This window comes from Fundulus heteroclitus, unplaced genomic scaffold, assembly GCF_011125445.2.
Source record: "Fundulus heteroclitus isolate FHET01 unplaced genomic scaffold, MU-UCD_Fhet_4.1 scaffold_84, whole genome shotgun sequence".
Taxonomy (NCBI): domain Eukaryota; kingdom Metazoa; phylum Chordata; class Actinopteri; order Cyprinodontiformes; family Fundulidae; genus Fundulus; species Fundulus heteroclitus.
Genome location: NW_023397296.1, coordinates 770,572 through 784,424, shown reverse-complemented (window position 1 = coordinate 784,424; position 13,853 = coordinate 770,572). Strand labels below are relative to the sequence as shown.

The following is a 13,853-nucleotide window of genomic DNA, read 5'->3' as shown; positions in this document are numbered from 1 at the left end:
GAGAAAAACAGTCCAAGACTCCAGTCAGTCCTCTTAAGTTGTGAGCGATTCACAAGGTCACACACTGGAGAACGAATAAGTGAAAAGTTTGAAGAGATATGTGACAACTTTAACATAAAACACAAATTAGACTACATAATCTCTGATAATGCTGCTAATATGAAGAAAGCTTTGACAGTTTGTTTCCCCTCAACTGTGACCGATAAGGAAGCTGGTTACGATGACCTGGAAAATGGTAACTTATGGCAGGAAACAAGTGAGGAATTACAGGATGATGTAGCATCCATCTGATGTAGCACCTACAGTGCTTTGCACATACCTTGCAACTTGTTGTTCGAGATTGATTGAAAGAGACAAAAATTTTAAACAGTGCAATCGCAAAATTAACAAAACTCTGCAGTTTGCTGCATTCTACATGCAGCATGAAGGAAGCATTTGAGGCTCAATATGGAGCCAGTCACAGCATCCCATCTGCTGTATCAACAAGATGGAACTCAACGATTCGCCTTGTAGAAGGCGAATCGTTCTACTGATTTGAATCCCCAAAGCCTAAATGATCGACTGGAAACTCAGGGACATAAAGGGCTGTGCCTTTCAGCTCGAGAGTGGAGCCAGCTTAAAGAACTTGTGAAATTCTGGCCCCTTTTCTCCAAGCAACAGACCTTACACAAGGGGAGAAAGTAGTGACGGTCAGTGCAGCTCTCCCCTGTGTACTGTCGCTCAACAGTCACCTCACTAACATGCTAAAGACAACTCGTCATCTGACTGGTCTCATTAAAGCGCTGCAAACATCACTTCATCATCGTTTTAAGGGCATGTTTGTAGACGCCCCTGCTCAGCTTGCTGAAGATCTTCCATTTGGAGATAACATTCATATGATGTCTGCATTCCTTGATCCATCATTCTGCCTCTTTTGGCTGGAACAAGATGTTGGTGCACCAGAGGAAGTCAAGAGGGAAGTGAAGGAGAAGTTAGTAGGTGAGAAGTAAAACATATTTTTTTCAATTACACCACAATGCATTAGTCTTTAATAAAATCATATCCAGGTTCACTTGTCTGTAAATTATGATCCTGTTATAGTAATTAATCCTTGCTTTACTTTTTTTGTGTGTGACGCAGACCTAGTCTTGGCAGAAGCTATGAAAGTCCCCCTCCCTGACAGCAGCAGTGAGGATGATGATCAAGATGATGAACCACCAGCAAAGACTCCACATCTTTTCTATGGCTACCAAAAGAAAGGCACCAAAAAAAAAACTGCTGATCATGGCTCTTCTGTTAAGACTGAGATTTATCGCTACATCCAGGTGACTTCTGAAGAAGATGGAGTAGACTGTTTAGACTTCTGGAAAAGGTATGCAACCGTTTTCCCAAGACTTTATCCTGTGGCTATGAGGGCACTTGCTGTTCCTGCCACCAGTGCACCAGTGGAGAGGGTGTTCAGTTATGGAGGCTTTATAATGTGCCCTCGCCGAGCCAGAATAAGCGCAAGTATCCTGTCAGATTTAATGTTTTTAAAGTGTAATACATGAGTTTTCTAAACATGAAACATTTTCTAAACATAGAATAAAAGAGCAGACATTTACTGCTACAACAAGAAAAAGGTGTAACCACAAATGTCTGTTAAATACTGTAAGAAAATAGTTGTTTTTTAAAGAAAAAAAATAAAGATGAAAAATTTATCTGGAAAAAAATTTGCATGTGTGCTTTTTTTAATTGTATTTTTCATTTACCAGTTCAAAATAATGATCATTCCATTCCGTATATATATATATATATATATATATATATATATATATATATATATATATATATATATCCGTCCGTCCGTCCGTTGTCTTCCGCTTATCCGGGGTCGGGTCGCGGGGGTAGCAGCTTCAGTAGGGAGGCCCAGACGTCCCTCTCCCCAGCCACTTGGGCCAGCTCCAGCTCCAGCTATATATATATATATATATATATATATATATATATATATATATATATATATATATATATATATATATATATATATATATATATATATATATATATATATATATATATATATATATATATATATATGACCTTTTTGCTCGTTTCAGTGACAGAGATGAAAACACAAGGGGAAACAAGCAAGCATGCTTACGTAAATGATTGCACTTATTTTAATTAATTATGTGATTAGAATTTATTGTGCGATTAATTGATTATTGCGACAGGACTACTCAAGACTTGAGACTTGACTTGGACTTGAGCTCTCAAGACTTGAGATTTGACTTGGACTTGCAAAAAATGACTTGTGAACATGTCTGTCTGGAGGACATCAGGGTCTATTTTTCTCACTCTACTGAGTTCTACTGTTCTTAGGGCTGGACGATAATTTAATAACGATAAATATTGATCGATAGACGTATATTGATTTAATAAAAGGTTCAACAGAAAAGAAGTGTTACTTCCTTTTGCATTCTAGCCACGTAGGTTAATTATTTGTTAAAGTCATTACATCCTCCCAACCAATCACGACTCAGACCCAGGAAGCTCTGCGCCCTACAAAGTATTCATGTGTTATTTTTTCTTTTTTAAAGACTTGCAGTTTTGGTAAAAAGTTGGTTAATTAAAGGGTTGAGTTTGAATTCAGTGTTTGTGTGTCTTTATCTAAAATAGGTTGCTAAGGCTGCACTTAAAATATATGTCTTGAATTTGTTGATAATTATTGATATCCATCAATATGTTTTATATTTTATCAATATACTTTTTTTCTTATATCCTCCAGCCCTAACTGTTCTCCAATTTTGCATTGCTTGTCGTCATTCAAGCTTTTAACTTTTTGTTCTGTCTTTCTTTTTCTTCATAGTAGGTACACCTGGTCTGGTGTTCTGTTATCTGTGACATCATCCAGGGAAGACAGATCACCCGCTATTACCATCTAACGTAGAACAGATTACTGGATCATTGTGTGCTCCTGTGCTCATTTGTCTCTCTTGTTGTGTTTCTGCTGTGTCTTCTCTAACCACGAGTCAATCAAGGCAGATGAACGTTCATACTGAGCCCTGGAGGTTTTTCCTTCCCGTTAATGAGGAGTTTTTCTTTCAACTGTCGCTTCATGCTTGCTCAGTATGAGGGATTGCTGCAAAGCTATGGACAATGCAGACGACTCTCCCTGTGGCTCTACACTTCTCCAGGAGTGAATGCTGCTTGTCGGGACTTTGATGCAATCAACTGGGTTCCCTTATTTAGGACATTTTTGACCAATCTTTATAATCTGACCCAATCTGTATAATATGATTGAATTTGACTTTGTAAAGTGCCTTGAGATGACATGTTTCATGTATTGGTGCTATATAAATAAAATTTAATTGAAAATTGAATTCAATAAACATACAGTTCTCAAAGAACACATTGTTTGTTGAGTTTGTTTGTGTCATTAAGTCAAATTGTTTAGTTAACTTATTAGTAAAGTTTACAACTGTTCGTAAATTAAATCAGTGCCAGGCAAAAGCTTCTACCATTGTAATTTTATGTGTCAGAAGATGAAAAGATCGGTTGACATATTCTAAATGTGTTAAATTAGCAAAGCCCAGTGATACAAAAAAAATCACATTGTAGGGAGTAAAATATCACAACCCATAAATACTATCCTAAAGTACATTAACAGTATGATTTATAATTACCAACTCCACTTAATCCAGTCCAATCCAATAAAATATGCACCACCAATCACTTTTTGCCTTTCATTGCACTTAGCTAATTGGCAAGTACCGTCGAGCTGCAAGCTGCCAAAAGTGAATTAACAGCACTTGTTAAAAAGAATCAATTTGATTGTGATCACACAAACTGTAGGAAATTTATGTTTTCTGCTTTGTCAAACAAACATGCAGGTCCATCATAGCAACCGAAAATTTCCGAGCCTAATTAGGTCACAAAAGCAGCCTTCTACTGCAGTGCTATAATTATTGCAGGAGATAGGATCTGCTCCGAAGCATATGCAGAGAGATTATAGAGTTTGAAACCTGAGAGAACACAGCTTCAGTATAAACATGATTCCATGCAAAACCTACACTCAGACATTGTAATGCTTGTTTCCATTCCAAATTTTTAAAGCTATAACCGTATTGTCAAGTTAGATTAGTTTAAACATCAAAACTATTTAGAGGTAAAGTAGAATACAGTGAAATAGTCCTTGAGCACTAGGTATCAGCTTGGGAGTAAGTCTACGGTTGCAACAGAGACATACAGAGTAAATGTACAAAGTAGTAATCTGGAAGTCACACATGTTTTGTTAAGTTAACAATTGTGGCCATTTGTGCCTTACTAATCTATAATTAGAAGGATATTGGAAGCTTTTCTTATAGAAACGTGAAAAAAATCTCACTGGGAAAACAGCAAACCAGAGTCACAGGATAAACATTGTACTACAACAGAAGTGTGTATGGTGGTGCAGCAGAGAAACCTTTAGAGAAAAGATAGTAGGAAAATGGATCTACAGAAACTTTCATGTAATTGGGTTGCTGCTTTCACATGTATTTCTTAAATCAAGCTTAAGGTGAATTGACATTACATTATTCCATTTAATATGATTATGTTTGTTCTGTGTGTATTTTCACAGCAAATATCAAAATCTCCTATGAAGCTTGTGAATCACGGGACCTTCCACTTTAATCCAAAAAAGTTGTATTATATTCTCTGGAATGCTGTTTTTATCGTCAAAAAATAAAATAATTATATATATATATATATATATATATATATATATATATATATATATGTATTGCGTTAGCATATTCTCCCAGTTCGGTTTTAGGTTCTCTCCATGCACTATGGCTTATTACCACAGTCCAAAAACACCCATGTAATACTAGTTGGCACCTCTCATTACTCTTAGATTTGTGTGTGTGTGTGTGTGTGTGTGTGTGTGTGTGTGTGCGCGCGCGTGTGTGTGTGAGAATCTTCCTGTGTGTCTCTGTCTTGCTTTGTGATACGCTCGCCAAAGGGTGTGTCCACCTCTCGCCACTGGAGACATAATGTCTATGCTTTTCAGTGCCACCTGGTGTCTAATTAAAGCTACTTTATGACATTTGGACCTATTGTATGTGGTTGTGTACATATTTAAACGTTCAAGATGTACATTTGAACAATACTGTGAATAGTTTTAAAACAACCCAAATGACTTTGTTCTCCGAGCGAGCATAAGACTTTGAGATGACTTGGAAACACCAGATAAAACATTGAGAACTGTTAAAAGAAATTAGAATAAAACGGCTTTCCACAACCAAATGCGTCTCGCCACGGAGGCAAGTCACACATCGATTCTCCTGTCATACAGGTACAAGCTGACATCCCCTCCCCGGAGGGTAAAATACTGTATGACAGCTTAGCAATAGTGTAACTGTGTACTGTAGGCGGTGTGACTGTGGGCAGTAGCCTATATAAAAATGAAGCTCCATTATTGTTTAAGTTCCAGTTGAATTTCATTATAGTTGCTTGGCTCTACATGTCAAAATTCGGCACTACACTTTGAAGTTCGGAGATGGAATCGAACCACCAATTTAATGAGCTTTCAAATGCGGCTCAAAAGCAGCCACACTATTAAACACAGCCAGTCACTATGCCCATGTTAGAAAAACATACGCAAGCAACAGAAGCCTTCTCTGACATGGTATTCATTGGGTTGAGTGGGTCTGTATTAACCAATGACGTAGGGAGATAAATGTTATGTTTATCTCATAACATGTCATGTCATGCGCGACGGAAGGAGCATTTATTTCTCCATGAGCGACTGTCAAAAACAAAGATAGAATCCCTCACACATGCTGATCCTGTGCCTTGTAAAGATGGTCTCCAATGATCGTGTCAACAAATATTAGAATGTATTACAAAATCCTAAGCAGGTGGGAAAAAAACGCTCGGTTTAATCTTACCTGGCTGCTTATGCTGGGAAATGCCGAGCGGAGGGCTTGCTGGATTTTTCACTCCTCCATTTGCTTCTCCAAGCCCCTTTCTTGTTGCTTATATGGACATTTTTGTCTTTTCCGAAAGAGATGGTCTCCCTATACTGTCAAATACGAAATGTCGAAAACGCCCCCGTAAAGCAGCAATGCGTTTACCAACTGTGAGCTGAGCTGTACAGAGATACTGCTGCTTATAAATACAGAATGCGAACATCGCAGCAGCCTCTATCGCGAGAACACCTGTTATTCTCGGTGCCAAATTTTCTCCCGCAATGGGTTAAATGCCAGAGACAGACGACCCGTTGCAGAAAGTGAATCACCAGGGGCCATGTCTATATTTAGATATAAATATACTCAAAATGCATCACAATATTTGGCAACATCTCTGAAACGTCAATTTATTTTCATAATTCAGTCTAAAACGAGTAATGAATATTACTCAAAAATAAAAATAATTTATGGCAATTTTCAATAGTTGTGACTTTTTGAATTTGGATTATCCAAATTCAAAATGCACTTGGAGTGAACCTCAGCAATATCGTCAATAAGTCAATGTGGATTCAATACCTGTCTCATCTTTCTTTACACTTTCTCTACACTGGGACCTGGATTTCCAAATGAAATGCAATAATTTTTCACGTAAAAAGATAAAAAACAAGTCCTTAATAGAAAACAGGAATTGGCTCAGGTGGCTCAGGAATTGCTTAACGAAAGGCATGTGACAGTGGTAGTCCACATCCTGGATTTGTCTGACTGTGATAGATATAAAAGCTCTGTCAAAATCCTGAGTTGTTAGGTTAAGATTTTAATTTGGATTTATGTTTTTCAGTCTTTTTCTTGTTATACAGATATTCTCTTATAGATCACTTTTCTCTGTTCAATATTGTTTAGAGCAGGGACTGTCAGTTCCAGTCCTTGTGGGCTGGTGTCCTGCAACTTTCATATATGTCTGTGCTTCAACACACCTGAGTTAAATAATCAAGTCATTAGCAGGACTCTGGAGAATTTAGCTTCAATCTAAGGAGGTTTAGAGTTTACCTTTTTAGATTATCATTTAGTTTCCATCCTATGGCGTCACGTTTATGTCAAAACCACCGCGAGCAAAATAAACATATTTGCATGTATGTTAAAGTACTTCTGCACATGGTTTATCTACTGCCGTGAGAGAAACTGCCGCTTTGAGAGGAGAAAATCGCTCTCTGCACGCGCCAGCTCCTCCCACGTGCGCTTGGGATCTCACTGCGCACAATTGTATCCAGCTCGAAGACGGCTGTGCTCTCGAAACCGTCTCTGCCTTAGACATCATATACGTACACGCGTCGGTGGGCGCAGGTTTGCACATCAACGTCACCGCCATATTGTATGTGGCAGAAAAAAGTTACGTTCTGTTGGAGTGAACGTGGGTCAGAGAACATGCCTCATTCCTGTGCTGCATGGAAATGTATTCGGGGTGATTTCACTACTTGTAACTGCCTTCTATAAACTAAGGCTGCACCATGTTGCAAAACTGGACACACTAAAGCTGCAGAGTGGCAACACCAGGAAAAAGCTGTGCAAGACTATTCTCTTTCCAAGGTTTTTAGCTTGCATACAGTGCAGACCATTGTATTTAGACATAGATGTGCATATATAGATTTTCAAGTATTATAAATAAGCCAAATAAATAGCTGTGTGATTATATATATATATATATATATATATATATATATATATATATATATATATATATATATATATATATATATATATATATATTAGGGCTGGGCAAGTTAACGCGTTAATTTCGCGTTAATTCATTAGACCATTAACGGCGATATTTATTTTATCGCGCATTAACGCATGTTGCTCACATGCTTTCAGTCAGTGTCAGTCAGGCAGCACTCTCCCGCTCCCCCTCCCCTCTCGTACATAGCTCAGCGGCGCCAGCCAATCAGCACGCAGGCTCAGCCTGGCCCGCCCACTCAGCTCTCACACAAACTTAAGACACAAACAGCTGAGAGAGACCGCAGCAGCGAAAAAACATGAACAGGGGAAGTAGCACTGTTTGGCTTTATTTTAATACCGTAAATGAAATCAAGCTGTATGTTTTGTAAAAAGCCGGTTCATTTCAGTGGAAACACAACAAATTTATCTAAGCACGTGAAGAAACATGAAAACGTCGAGCCCCAGAAACGGAGAGAGGAGACGAAACTTCTCTCACTGCCCCGACAGACCCACAGACTTCTCTGACTGAGGCGTTTCAGTCCTCCAGGGAACATCCAGGTAGATCAGTGGATGGATGGATGGATGGATGGATGGATGTTACTGGAGCCCACACATAACATGTATTTAAGACCTTGAAAGAACCCAGTACATATATTAAAAAGTGTTATTTAAGATAAGATAACATTAGCTAATCCTTTTTTTATCCCACGACGGGGAAATTTATAGGATTAAAGCAACAGGCAGGTGCACACAACACAGACAAAATTACATAAGGATTGAAATATATAAGAGGTGGATTAGCGAAAAAAACACTGAACATAACATTATTGTTATTATTATTATTATTATTATTATTATTATTTAATTGTAATAATAAAATAAAAACCACAAAACCCAAAAGGTCAACAGTTTCATGATACATCAAGCTTAGGGACTGGTTAATATACAGCAGGTCAAAAAAGGCCATATTTTGGCTGCAGTGCTTGCTGTTCTCTGATGAAGAAAAGATCAACTAGTGCACTAAATTCAATAGATGGGTTGAAAATATCCAGTATAAAATAAGTGCTACAAATGTTACAACACTTTTGTTCATATGGCAGCAGAACATTAAAATAAAAGTGCTCTTTACACTAATTTTGAATTCATTCTTGGAGTTTGTAAATACAATGCGATTAATCGCGATTAATCGCGATTAATTAAATATTTTAATCGTTGCCCAGCCCTAATATATATATATATATATATATATATATATATATATATATATATATATATATATATATATATATATTCATAAAACCGTGTCACATGTGAAACTTTAGGAACAGACTTTTTGGGGGAGTATTAAAGAGGTAAAATTACTAATATGAGAAAAAAGACCTAGGACAATAAAAAAAAACAAATAAAAAACATAAAAGTGGTAATGTTATGAAAAAAACGTCATATTGTGAGAATTAAGAGGGAACATTTCCAGAATAGTCACAGTTTGCAGAATTATTTCACTCCTGGAATAAGGTTTTAAGCATTTCACAGAGTGAAATCTCAAATCACCTTCCCTGCTTGGAATAATTTTTAAATAACAATGTAATTAACATGCATGCATTTGGACAGTAGAAGGAAAATAAAGGGCAACATGTAACCTAACAATGTAAACTCCCAGCTGAGGCTGAAACTACAAATCTCCCTGCTAAGAGCTCTCAAAGCTGTCTCTACAGTGCTAACAGTGTTTATCCGCATCACTATGTAGCTTGACATAATACACTAACAAGTAGAAATAAATGAGGCCTCAGTGTTTCCCATGGGTATCACAGTAGCCATTCGTGTACTGTGATACAGTCACTTGTATATCATCATTACTATGATGATATATCTTAATTTTACAGCTGCCATTTCTAAATTTATATTACAGCTGTATAGGCCATTTTTTTTAATTTTTGGTCTGCAATGTAAATAACATCTTCTGTACTTCAAATACACTTATTTGATGATCATAAAAGCTCAAACATGGTAATTTACAAAATGAGACAAAAACCCCAAGATTCTCTGGCTGATCCATCAGGTATACCAGAGCTGCACCGGAATTAGATTACCCTCCATCCTAATTGGATGGTTGTTCCAGTCTTCATGTGTCACGTGAACAGCAAAAAGGTCCTCTGTAAAGGAGGGGAAATGTTCATTAGTTTTGGGGGACGAGGGGGGGTTCATACACTTTCCTTTATTATTCTTTGATGGTAAATGGTAAATGGACTGAACTTATATAGCGCTTTTCCAGTCATGTTGACCACCCAAAGCGCTGTACACTATAGCCACATTCACCCAGTCGCTCTCACTAACGCACACACATTTATACACTGAGACGCAGCTCGGTAGGCAACTTGGGGTTAAGTGCCTTGCCCAGGGGCACATTGACATGTGGCAGGGGGAAGCTGGAATCGAACCCACAACCCTCAGATTGCCAGACAACTACTCAACCCACCAAGCCACAGTCGCCCCATGATGCTTTTACAAGTGTGATATTTCAGTCAATACAGTTGACATCAGCTGCTTCCGGAGTCCCACAGGTCAATAAAGCCCGATAGGACTCCTTCTTCAGCTTGACGGACACCGCTGGTGTCCGTCAAGCTGTTCGCCTTCGGTTCGAGGGTTGCCGCCGCGACATGCACCGACAACCTTGCGGCCACAGCTCCGACTAGCCTCATTGTTGAGGCAACATAAAACTAATTTCACCATAATCCAGTTTGAAACTGTTATGTTCATATGTTCAGTTCAGTTCACTTTTCTGAAGCTGTTTCATGAACGTTTTCAAACAAACTGATTGCGTAAAAACATCTGTACCAACACTGGTGGTGGCAACCACATCTCTGTCATTATCCATAAGTTTTTTTATTTCAAAATGCTGTCTCATCTGATAAACGTATGAGCTCTCTCTGAAGCAGCAGGGCAGCGAGCTCTCCAGTGCAGTTGTGGTGAAGAGCTTGCTGCCCTGTTGCTGTAGACCGTTAAAGCATTTAGTCAGATTGGCCTCGCCTGTCCAACATTCTGCAAAACAAATACTTCCACTGGCCATCATTTTTTGTGACGGATTGTTGTGCCAAGACGAGAGGTGTAGATGAAGGGAGGAAGGGCATATGTGGGCATGTTTTAACAGCTTCCCAAACATGGTAGTAGTCAATCAGACTGAAATCAACTAGTCAACTAGAGCCACATATCATTACCGTACCCAACCCTTTTACTGAGGAGGGATCTGGCCTGCCAAAATAACCACCTATAAAAAAGGTGACATTATTTTTTAAAGAAACTCTTTGGTAAATTTACATTGTTTAGGAATATCAACAACATTAAATAGTTTTGCAGTGATGTCATGGTACCTTTGAACTTCTCAGGAAACATGTTGGTCAGTGTGTGAGGGGCCGAGCCGGTTAAGCATGATGACACAGAAAAAAGAATGGGTTTTATTTTCTCAACACAACATACTCAAATAATTAATGCAGGGCCCTTAAAAGGGGTAAAATAAAAAGACTAAACTCATGCCAAAATCATAATTTAACACAACCTTAAGCTAACAGCTCAAACAACAAGATGTGTGACAAGTGACGCCTCTCTTTACCTCCACTCCAGCTGTAACTCGGCCCCTTCTTTCCCTCACTCATCACCTCATATGCATATATTTGTAAAGGATAAAAACCCAGCAAAACAGCCTCACCTTTTGGAGGAACATTTCTAGTGAACATTATAATTACTTGTTATAATGTTCTTCGTTACTTCATTATAACGTTATGAAGTTACTCATAACGTTATAACGTTATAATGCTGTTAACAAGAGAACATTTTTGATCTGCCATCTTGTTCCAACCCTGCGCTGCTCTGACGGTGGCATTTTAGGGCAGGGAGGGACTAAGCCCTGAGTGGCAGCTGTTCATATACATGTACATGAACGCACGCACGAGCGCATGTACACGCACGCACAGCTGGCCTGGCCATGTAAACAAGAGACTGGAGAAAAACATAGAGAGATGCGGTGTGACGTCATACCATGGTCCATGTGAAATATTACCTTTAGTTCTTCACATCACTATTTTTTAGTTCTTTCTATCTAAAATAAAGAAATTTCACCTTTTGCTCTTTTAAATACTGGCTGATCAGACCAGACTGACACACTTGGGAAGGGGAAAATCTAAAAGTGACTAAAATGTCCTTCCCTGCATGTCACCAATCAGCACGGCCTGCGTCAGTTTGCCTGCCAGAGTCCACCTATTTGTTTCTTCCATGCATTTTTTAAGCCTGGATTTAAATGTCCCATTTGTCCTTTTCACAAGTTCTGCACTTTGTGGCACGGTGTTTCTTTAAGGTTATCTGTACCCTGCTTGCCATTTGCTGAATCACCTGATTCAAAAAGGGGGGATCATTTCCACTGTAAATTTTCTGTGGGATGCCAAACCTTTGCATATATCTTTTAGCTACTGTCAGTGCATCTGTTTGCTTTGCTGGAAGTATTTCAACCCATTTTGAAAATGCATCAGTCATTACCAGACAGTATTTGTAAGGGCCACTTTGTCAGTTCATTAAAATCCATATGCATCACATCAAAAGGTTCCTTTAGTTCTGGAAACCTTCACTCTTCTGATATAAAATTACCCTGAGGGTAATTTTTAACACAAATCGTACATGCTTTACAAAAAAATATATTTTTTTGTATGAAATAAATCCTATTAATTAAATCCATATGTTGCTGTATTATATGTTGCTGTATTATAGTTATCCCTCCCTTTTTGAGACATGGCAATTGCCCATGGCTCAAAAGAGCTGCTTCTTGGAATAAGCTTTTAGGGAGAACTGCTTTGTTACAAACTATAGAATCCTTCTGATTCTTTGTTGCTACATTTTTTACCCACATGTGTTTTTCTAGAGTTGGCGCTGTTTGTCTAATTAACAACACTTCTAGAACAATGATTTATTCTGTTTTTTGCTCTAGGCAAATATCAGAAAGACCAAATTGTAATACATCTACTACATGGGGGTATAGTGGTTGAATGAAACCAGACCACTTCAGCTGAACTTTCTACAGCCATGGTAGTTGCACAAACTGCTAGCAGACATGGGGGTAGCGCTGCTGCTACAGGTTTGAGCTTATCACCACGGGGCTGTAAACAACACAGAAGTCGTAAAACTAGAGCTAAGACCGTTGCTGAGATAAGCTTTACTTTTAGCTCTGTGAATTGCTGCTCTACTTTTAAGGTCCACTGGATTGTCTCTGACATGGCCATCAGCATGTCATGAATAAGATTTAAGAGAAGCTAAGTTTTTTCTACATAATGTCAAATCCGAGCTCTTCAGTAATTACACAATCCTTTGTTTTTTAGGCTCACTTACTATAGCAATTCTTCACTTCCTGTATCTTTTTACCTTCTTCTGAGATAGCATGGCCTGTAACAGACTCATTTCTGCACCCACTGTAATTTATCTTTGGTAACTTTGTTTCCCATTTTAGCCAAAATGATGTAGCAGCTGTTTTAAATGCAATTAGAAGGTCATCTATGTACAGTAATACTTTACTTCCATGCTTTGGATTAAAGCTCTTTAAGCATGTTAAAATAGCCTGGATGAAAATTGTAGAACTGTCTACAAATCCCTGTGGCAGGCGTGTCTACATATATTTTTTCTCTTCCTTGAAAGTAAAAACTGAGAATCTGGACATGGTCTAATTATTCCTGCATCCAATGAAATGTTTATAAATGTCATTATACCCTCCTGTTCTTCATATTTTAGCCCGTACTGTTTTATCTCCAGCCTGTACTTTAATTCAGGAACTATTTTAACTGGTTCTACAGTTGTCAATAGTCCTACATCAATTGGCCCTGTAGACCACAAAGCATTTGGAACACCTTTTAAATAATTTTCCTTGGATTCTGACAGCAGAGAATGTTGGATTATTTTATCTCATGCTAAATCTTGAACACGAGGTTCTGCATCGAACAGAACTTTGTAAGGCTGTTTCCATAGTTCTGTACTAGTGCTATAAAGTCAGCCTGTTTTGTGTCGACACTGCTCTTTACTGGTCTTAAACAATGACAAAAAATGTTCCCATGATAAACCATACAACTTTTTCATCTGTGTAGAAAGCATACCAGTAACTGCTGCAAATTAACTCCCATCTGTGTACATATTTTGTATAGCCACACTTGTAGTTTCCTGTTTTAGAAACTGTTTTGCAAACTTTTCATCTGG

General features: G+C 38.2%; 1 protein-coding gene across 1 annotated transcript in view; it reads right to left on the bottom strand.

The window, feature by feature from the left end:
* Nucleotides 1–6,158, bottom strand: part of ache (acetylcholinesterase) — a 102,926-nt gene extending 96,768 nt beyond the window's left edge. Inside the window, exon 1 of the mRNA XM_036134524.1 lies at nt 5,895–6,158. The gene's annotated coding sequence lies outside the window, so the exon portion shown is untranslated. The remainder of the gene's footprint in view (nt 1–5,894) is intronic.
* Nucleotides 6,159–13,853: the final 7,695 nt, after the last annotated feature.